Below are 7627 nucleotides of genomic sequence, written 5' to 3' on the forward strand. Positions count from 1 at the left end.
GGAAGCAGACCCCGCAGGGGGGAAACAGAGTTTCTCTTGTGATGCCAAATTGCCCCGGAATGAAGAAAGAAAGGGGCCTGTCAGGCCTACTGGAAAATCTTGGCCGTCGATGGTGCTTTGTGTATGTACCATCTTGGCATTTAATCATGTTCATATACATATTTAGGTAAGTATATATAATCAATAAGTACCTATATGCAGACATGGTCTAATGTTTTGTGATCGAACAGAGTCCATATGTATTGTAGAAAAATTGAAAATAGAGAAGGCATTTTTAGAAACTAAAATTCTCTCTCTCACATGGGGCACCTGGGTGCTCAGTCCGTTGAGCGTCTGACTCCTGGTTTGTGAGATTGAGCCCCACATCAGACTCTACTCTGACAGCAGGAAGCCTACTTGGGATTCTCTGTCTCTCTCTCAGAATAAAGAAATAAACTTCAAAAAATAATAATTAATAAACTTTAAAAAATAATTAATAATCAAATAAATAAAATTGGTCCCTACTCCTGCTTTCCAGGAGAAAACCTGTGTTAAAATTCCATGTATTTTTCTCCATTCACATATAGTTGGCATATATGCATATGTATATATTCCACAAAATCAGTATCTTTTTCATCTTCTATGATAGCGTAAGCATTTTGCCATCGATAAATATTCTCCAAAAACATGATTTCCTGGGATGTAGAGTTACAGATTATTTTTTCTCCCCATTTTATTGAGGTATAATTGACAAATAAAATTATTTATATGTAAAGTGTACAATGGGATGATTTGATATACATATACGTTGTGAAATGATGGCCACGCTCGAGTTAACATAGCATCACCTCACATAGTTATCTTTCTTTTTAGAGATTTCATAAAAACATTTTTTTTCCTAATGTTCATTTTGAGAATAGAGAGAAAAAGTTCCAGGGAGGGAGGGGCAGAGAGAGAGGGAGACAAAGAATCCAAAGCAGGCTCCCGGCTCTGAGCCGTCAGCACAGAACCCAACGTAGGGCTCGAATTCACGAACCAGGAGATCATGACCTGAGTCAAAGTCGGACACTCAACCAACTGAGCCACCCAGGTGCCCCAAGATTTCATTTTTAATTAATCTCTACATCCATCGTGAGGCTCAAACTCATGACCCCAAGATCAAGAGTCGTCTGCTCTACCGACTGAGCCAGCCGGGCACCCTCACGTGGTTATCTTTGTATGTATGTGTGTGTGGTGACACGTCGACTCTCTCAGCAAATTTCAAGTATACATTTTTATTAATATAGTCACTATGCTATATGTTAAATACCTGGAACCTATTTATCTTCCAAACAGAAGTCGGTACCCTTTGGGGCACCCGGGTGGCTCAGCTGATTGACCTGGGTGGCTCAGGTCATGATGTCATGGTTTGTGAGTTCGAGCCCCACGTCGGGCTCTGTGCTGTCAGCTCAGAGCCTGGATTCTGTGTCTCCCTCTGTCTCTGCCCCTCCCCGGCTTGTGCTCTCTGTCTTGTCTGTCTCTCAAAAATAAAAGCTAAGGGGCACCAGGGTGGCTCGGTCGGTTAAGCGTCCGACTTCGGCTCAGGTCACGATCTCACGGTCCGTGAGTTTGAGCCCCGCATCAGGCTCTGTGCTGACCGCTCGGAGCCTGGAGCCTGTTTCAGATTCTGTGTCTCCCTCTCTCTGCCCCTCCCCTGTTCATGCTCTGTCTCTCTCTGTCTCAAAAATAAATAAACGTTAAAAAAAAAAAATTAAAAAATAAATAAATAAAAGCTAAGAAAAAAATTAAAAAAAAAAAAAAAGAAGTTGGTACCCTTTGACCAATATCCGCCAATTTCCCTTACTTCTAGCCCCTGGCAACCACCATTCTACTCTCTGGAGTTATTACTGATAATTCTCAAAATTTTTATTGTGTTTTTCAACCATATAGCAGTAATCATGAGCACTGATAAGAAAGCCCTGGACTCTACCCATTTTTAAATTCTTGCCAATTATGTAAGTTAAAAAAAAAACAAACCCAACTTCATATTGTCTTAACTTCATATTGTCTTCATATTGTTTTTATATATACACTGGTATTAACATTTCTGTGATTCGCCTATAGATTTCTGTATTGGGGTAGGTTAAGCTAAACTGTAGGAACAAGTAAATCCTGAAATCTTAGTGGTGCAACAAGATAGAGTTTGCTTCTCAATCACGTCACCATTAATGTGAGTCAGCAACTCTCGTTTGCACAGCCACTCAGGGGTCCCCACATCTGCTCTGTGGCTTCCACCCAAAACCTGCCCCCTTGAGGCACCAGTGAGAGGTAAGTGACCATGACGGTGGCCCCAGACAATTGGAGAGACTGGTGCCAGTTCCACTCTGAGAACCAGGAGTCAAGTTGAAGGGTAAAACAGTGACTCTGGAAGCTTGTGGGCCAAAGGGAACTACCACAACCCCAGGGAAGGAAGGATCCCTGAGGGTTGGGTCATGTCCAGAATTTCCCTGCTGTTTTACGATTCAGATACGTGGGGATTGGATGTTTCTCTAAAATTACTGCCTGAAATCTGCTAGCTTTCCTTGTACTACTGGCAAGCAAATTATGCCACAGTCGTCCTGGAGGCCCGGGATACAGGGCTTGGCAACCGGTGACTGTACATCTTCCTTCCTGCTGGCCCCACTTGGCAGACCCACGTAGCAATTTTTTTTTTTTTTAAGTTTTTACTTATTTATTTTGAGACCAAGAGAGAGCGGGGAAAGGGAAGAGAGAGAGAATCCCAAGCCGCCTCTGCACTGTCAGCACAAAGCCCGATGCGGGGCTCTAACTTCACGAACCGTGGGATCATGACCTGAGCCAAAACCAAGAGTCGGACGCTTCCCAGACTGAGCCACCCAGGCACCCCAGCAGTTCTTGTTAATAGATTTGAAAAGTACTGTGTCTGAAGGGTGCCTGGGTGGCTCGGATGGTTAAGTGTCCGACTTCGGCTAGGTCATGATCCTGAGGTTCGTGAGTTCAAGCCCTGCATTTGGCTCTGTGCTGACAGCTCAGAGCCGGGAGCGTGCTTCTGATTCTGTGTCTCCCTCTTCCGGTGCCCTGCTTGCACTCTGTCTCTCTCTGTCAAAAATAAATAGACATTAACAAAATACTTAAAAAAAATCTTCAAATCTTAGCTAGAGTATGGATGTACAACATCTAGGTTTTCAACATTCCAAAGATTAGCATTCAACAAAACTCAAGGTGAAGGGACTGGAGACAATTAGAAATACCTTCGGGGCACCTGGGTGGTTCAGTCGGTTAAGTGTCTGACTTTGGCTCAGGTCACAATTTCCCAGTTCATGGGTTCGAGCCCCTCATTGGGCTCTGTGCTGATAGCTCAGAGCCTGAAGCCTGCTTCGGATTCTGTGTCTCCCTCTCTGCCCTTCCCCCGCTTGTGTTCAGTCTCTCTCTCTCTCTCTCAAAAATAAATAAATGTTAAAAAAAAAAAAAAAAGAAATATCTCTGATATTTATCTATAGTTCAGTGACAGCCGTACAATGGAAAACTATATCAGAGTTAAGATGAATGGGATATTTCTGTGATATATGATAGGAAATTTTGTCCAAGACATATTAAGAAAAAACACATTGCATAAGTGTGTGTGTGTGTATATACATATTTGTTTTTAACAATAAATTATATTTATTGTTAAAAACAAATATAAATAAATATATTTTTTAACAGCTCCACCTCTCATTTGGCATTTCTCTTTAGTTTTGCTCACCTCTGTTATTTGTACACTCTGGAAGTTCTTTCACACTATAAAAACTGCCATGGGTGGCTCAGCTGGTTAGGCATTGGACTCTTGAGTTTGGCTCAGGTCATGGTCTCACGGTTCAGGAGATCGAGCCCTGCATCGGGCTCTGCACGGACATGGTGGAGCTTGCTTGGGATTCTCTCTCTCTCTCCCTCTCTCTCTGCCCCTCCCCTGCTCACGCTCTCCCTCTCTTTCAAAATAAATAAATAAACATTAAAAAAAAACCCACAAAAAACCTGCCATGAGAATGCATGGCTACATGCAAAGCACTCTGATCACTGTGATCATCTGTGGATGTCCCCACCTGCCACTTGATAGTGTCACAATGGCTGCTATTTATTTCTGAGCAGTTCCACCAAAACAACAAATGCATATTCGGGTATATGTGATATACACACGTATGGATGTGTGCATAGGTCATACATGGAGAGAAAGCAACTCAATATCAACAACTTAATATTTCTAGCAGTATCCATTGTACTAGTTCTTTAACTTTTCTGTTTAAAAGGTTCCAAAATAAAAAGTTAGGGAACAGAAACAAATGTCACCTGGATTTTAAGCACCCCACGACTTAATGTAAGTGGATTTACCAGATGGATTTGACTGGCGAAGGTGGATGGTGGCTACTTAATTTTGTTCTAATCTGAACGGTTTTATTCTACTTAATTTTATTCTAAGGTTAGTGGTCTTATTCTATTCTTTGAGAAGTCCTTTATAGATGTATATCTGAGTCCTTTGTATTATTATTATTTTTTAATGTTTATTTATTTTTGAGAGAGAGAGAAAGAGTGTGAGTGGGGAAGGGGCAGAGAGAGAGGGAGACACAGAATCTGAAGCAGGCTCCAGGCTCTGAGCTGTCAGCACAGAGCCTGATGCAGGGATTGAACCCACGAAACAAGAGATCGTGACCTGATCTGAAGATGGACACTTAACTGACTAAGCCACCCAGGTGCCCATTAATGTTTCTTTATTTTGGGGGGAAGGGCACAAGCAGAGGAGGGGCAAAGAGAGAGGGAGACAGAGAATCCCAAGCAGGCTCTGCACTACCAGTGTGGAGCTCGATGCAGGGCTCGAACTCACGACTGAGAGAGAGGGAAACACAGAATCTGAAGCAGACTCCAGGCTCTGAGCTGACAGCTCTAACCCATGAACCGAGAGATCATGATCTGAGCCAAAGTCGGATGCTCAACTGACTGAGCCACCCAGGTGCCCCTCTAGCCTTTTGTTTAAAAAGTAAAAACAGGAGGGCACATGGATGGACCTGGAGGGTATTATGCTAAGTGAAGTCAGAGAAAGACATACCATATGATTTCATTTCTATGTGGAATCTAAAACAAAGAACAGCAGCAGACCCATAAATACGGAGAACTGACAGTTGCCAGACGGGAGAGGGGTGGGGGGAAGAGGGTTGGGAGGTACAAGCTTCCAGTTACGGAAAGGGTTGGACACAGGGGTGAAACGTACAGCACATGGAATACAGTCAGTGGTGTTGTAAGTGTTGTCTGGTGACAGATGTGGTGAGTGTAGCGTGAGCAGCACAGTGGGGTTCGACTACTAGAATTGTCTTACTTGTCAAAATGGACCAAAGCAGGGCCATGTTCTAGACATCAGTTTTATACAATTCTCCTTTAAGAACTAGGCCAAATATAAGACTTGATAATTCACTTACGGTTTCCTAGCTCTCCATCAACTTCTATGTGCATGTGCTTGCATTCCTGAAACTCTTCAGCAACCAGATCACTGGTGGAGTGAATTTTCTAGTTCCTTCCACAAAGTTGCGATGGGCTCGATTAGATGCAGTCCTCCCACGCATGAAGCCCCCTCCACAGGCAACAAACAGTGCTGGGCAGGACCATCCGAAACCACCGAAAACATAAACTGTGAATCCAGAGTTGGAGATCAAATATTTAAGAACTTAAATAGAGGAAATACAGGAAACCCTGCAGAGAAAAGGTCCAAGATCTACGCACCCAATGTTTACTGACCTGCTGAAAGCCACTGGCCAGCTTGGATTCTAGCAACTCTTGAGCACATCTAGACACCCACGAGCACCCTGTCCTACGATGGTTTCACTCGATGAAGGCCAAGCGAAACCACAGTTCACTTCATTGAACCATGTTTAGGTTTAAGACAAGGAGACTGAACCAACCAGAAGCAAAGTGATATTCCCATGCTCCATTTTTGAGAGTTTTTTCAATCTGTTGGTTTTCCATGTGGACCCCGGGATGTTTAAAAATTGCATTGCTTATGGGGCACGTGGGTGGCTCTCTCAGTTGAGCGTCTGATATTGGCCCAAATCATGATCCCCACGGCTTGGGAGTTCAAGCCCCACGTCAGGCTGTGTGCTGACAGCTCAGAGGCTGGAGCCTGCTTCGGATTCTGTCTCCGTCTCTCTCTGCCCCTTCCCTGCTCACTCTCTCTCTCTCAAAAACAAACACTAAAAAATTTTTTCAAATCGCATCACTCATATGCAGGCATTTAATGAGAAAAGCTACAAATTACTGTTGAAACTAAGTTATATTGTCTATGTAACCACGACTTCATCTAGAGAAAAAGGGTGCTGAGTGTGGGAAATGAAAAACTCAAGGCAGTAGATCAATCTCTGTCTACATACACACACATGCACACACAAGACATTTAAGTATCTGAAGCATCATTATGCTTGCTTTATTACTTCTGAAAATAAAAAAAGTATAGTATCATATAGCTACTCTGGTCTCTCTTTACAGAGCAAGACTGTAAAACTTAGAATTCCGATAGAACTCTTTTAAAGGCAACACTAAATTCAGACGGAAACTGCAGTCTCATACATCTAAAATCAGAACAACTTAAAACACTTGCGTTTATTCATCATAAGGCATGCAGAACTTGGAGACTACAATATACTAAGTGATTTAAAAAACATTTAGCCAAAAAGTACATATTGCTTACACAATATTTCAGTTTCTCCTCCTGGACAGAATTACAGTAAATGTTTCAACACAGCCTGTGCAAACAACAAGCGAGGCTTTGATATTCCTTGGCAAGTGACGCCTGTCGCCTCGAGGAGTAACTGACCTCACCAGGGCCCAGCCTCTCCAGGCTGTATGAAAAAATTCTGTGTATTTTCACAAGCTGTATTTTTGGATGCAACTGCACCGTAGGATTTAAAGAAAATAAATCACTGCACCAAGATCAGTGTGAAGTGTTAAAGTGCCACCAGGAAGCCAAATTATTGTCTGCGTGTTAACTATTCACCAAATTTGAAGGTATTTACACAGATTTTACTAAGCCAAATATTCAATCACTTGATCCTTCAAGGAAATTTCAAAACACTTGGGTTGGTTTGGGTTTTGCTGGCCCCAGATGGCAATAATCAGAGTGAGCATAATTTGGGAGAAAAATTCCTTTAAAAGCCTATTGTGAAAGCAGCTCCTTCCTTCCTTCCTTCCTTGTCCTCTCCCAGCCCTCTGCGACACCCCTTTACATCTAACCTCCCTGCACTCGGCCACTTGGGGTGCCTGTTACAGATTCCCTAGTCCACCAGAATCTGGATTCTGCCGGTCAGGGGCAGGGCGTGTGACAAGCATCCCCAAGTGATCTTAAAGCAGGTCATCTGGAATGTTCTCTGGGAAACCCCACCTTTTACCAGTCCTTCCTCCTCGAGATCACGTGAATTACACGGACCTCCTTGTCCCCAGCACTTTTTCTAAACATGAATCTTTACGAAGATCTCCTCAGGTGCATAAACCGCTTAGCTCACTCCCTCTCAGTAGGCCCGCCACCAAGGAAATCATCAGCATTCAAGGCATGATCAACATTAAAAAGAATTCAGATTTAGTCATCACTGGTGTTATCAGAAAAAAAAAAAGCTCAACAGCATGTTCACCTTAC

The sequence above is a fragment of the Panthera leo genome, chromosome B4 (assembly GCF_018350215.1).
Source record: "Panthera leo isolate Ple1 chromosome B4, P.leo_Ple1_pat1.1, whole genome shotgun sequence".
NCBI lineage: Eukaryota > Metazoa > Chordata > Mammalia > Carnivora > Felidae > Panthera > Panthera leo.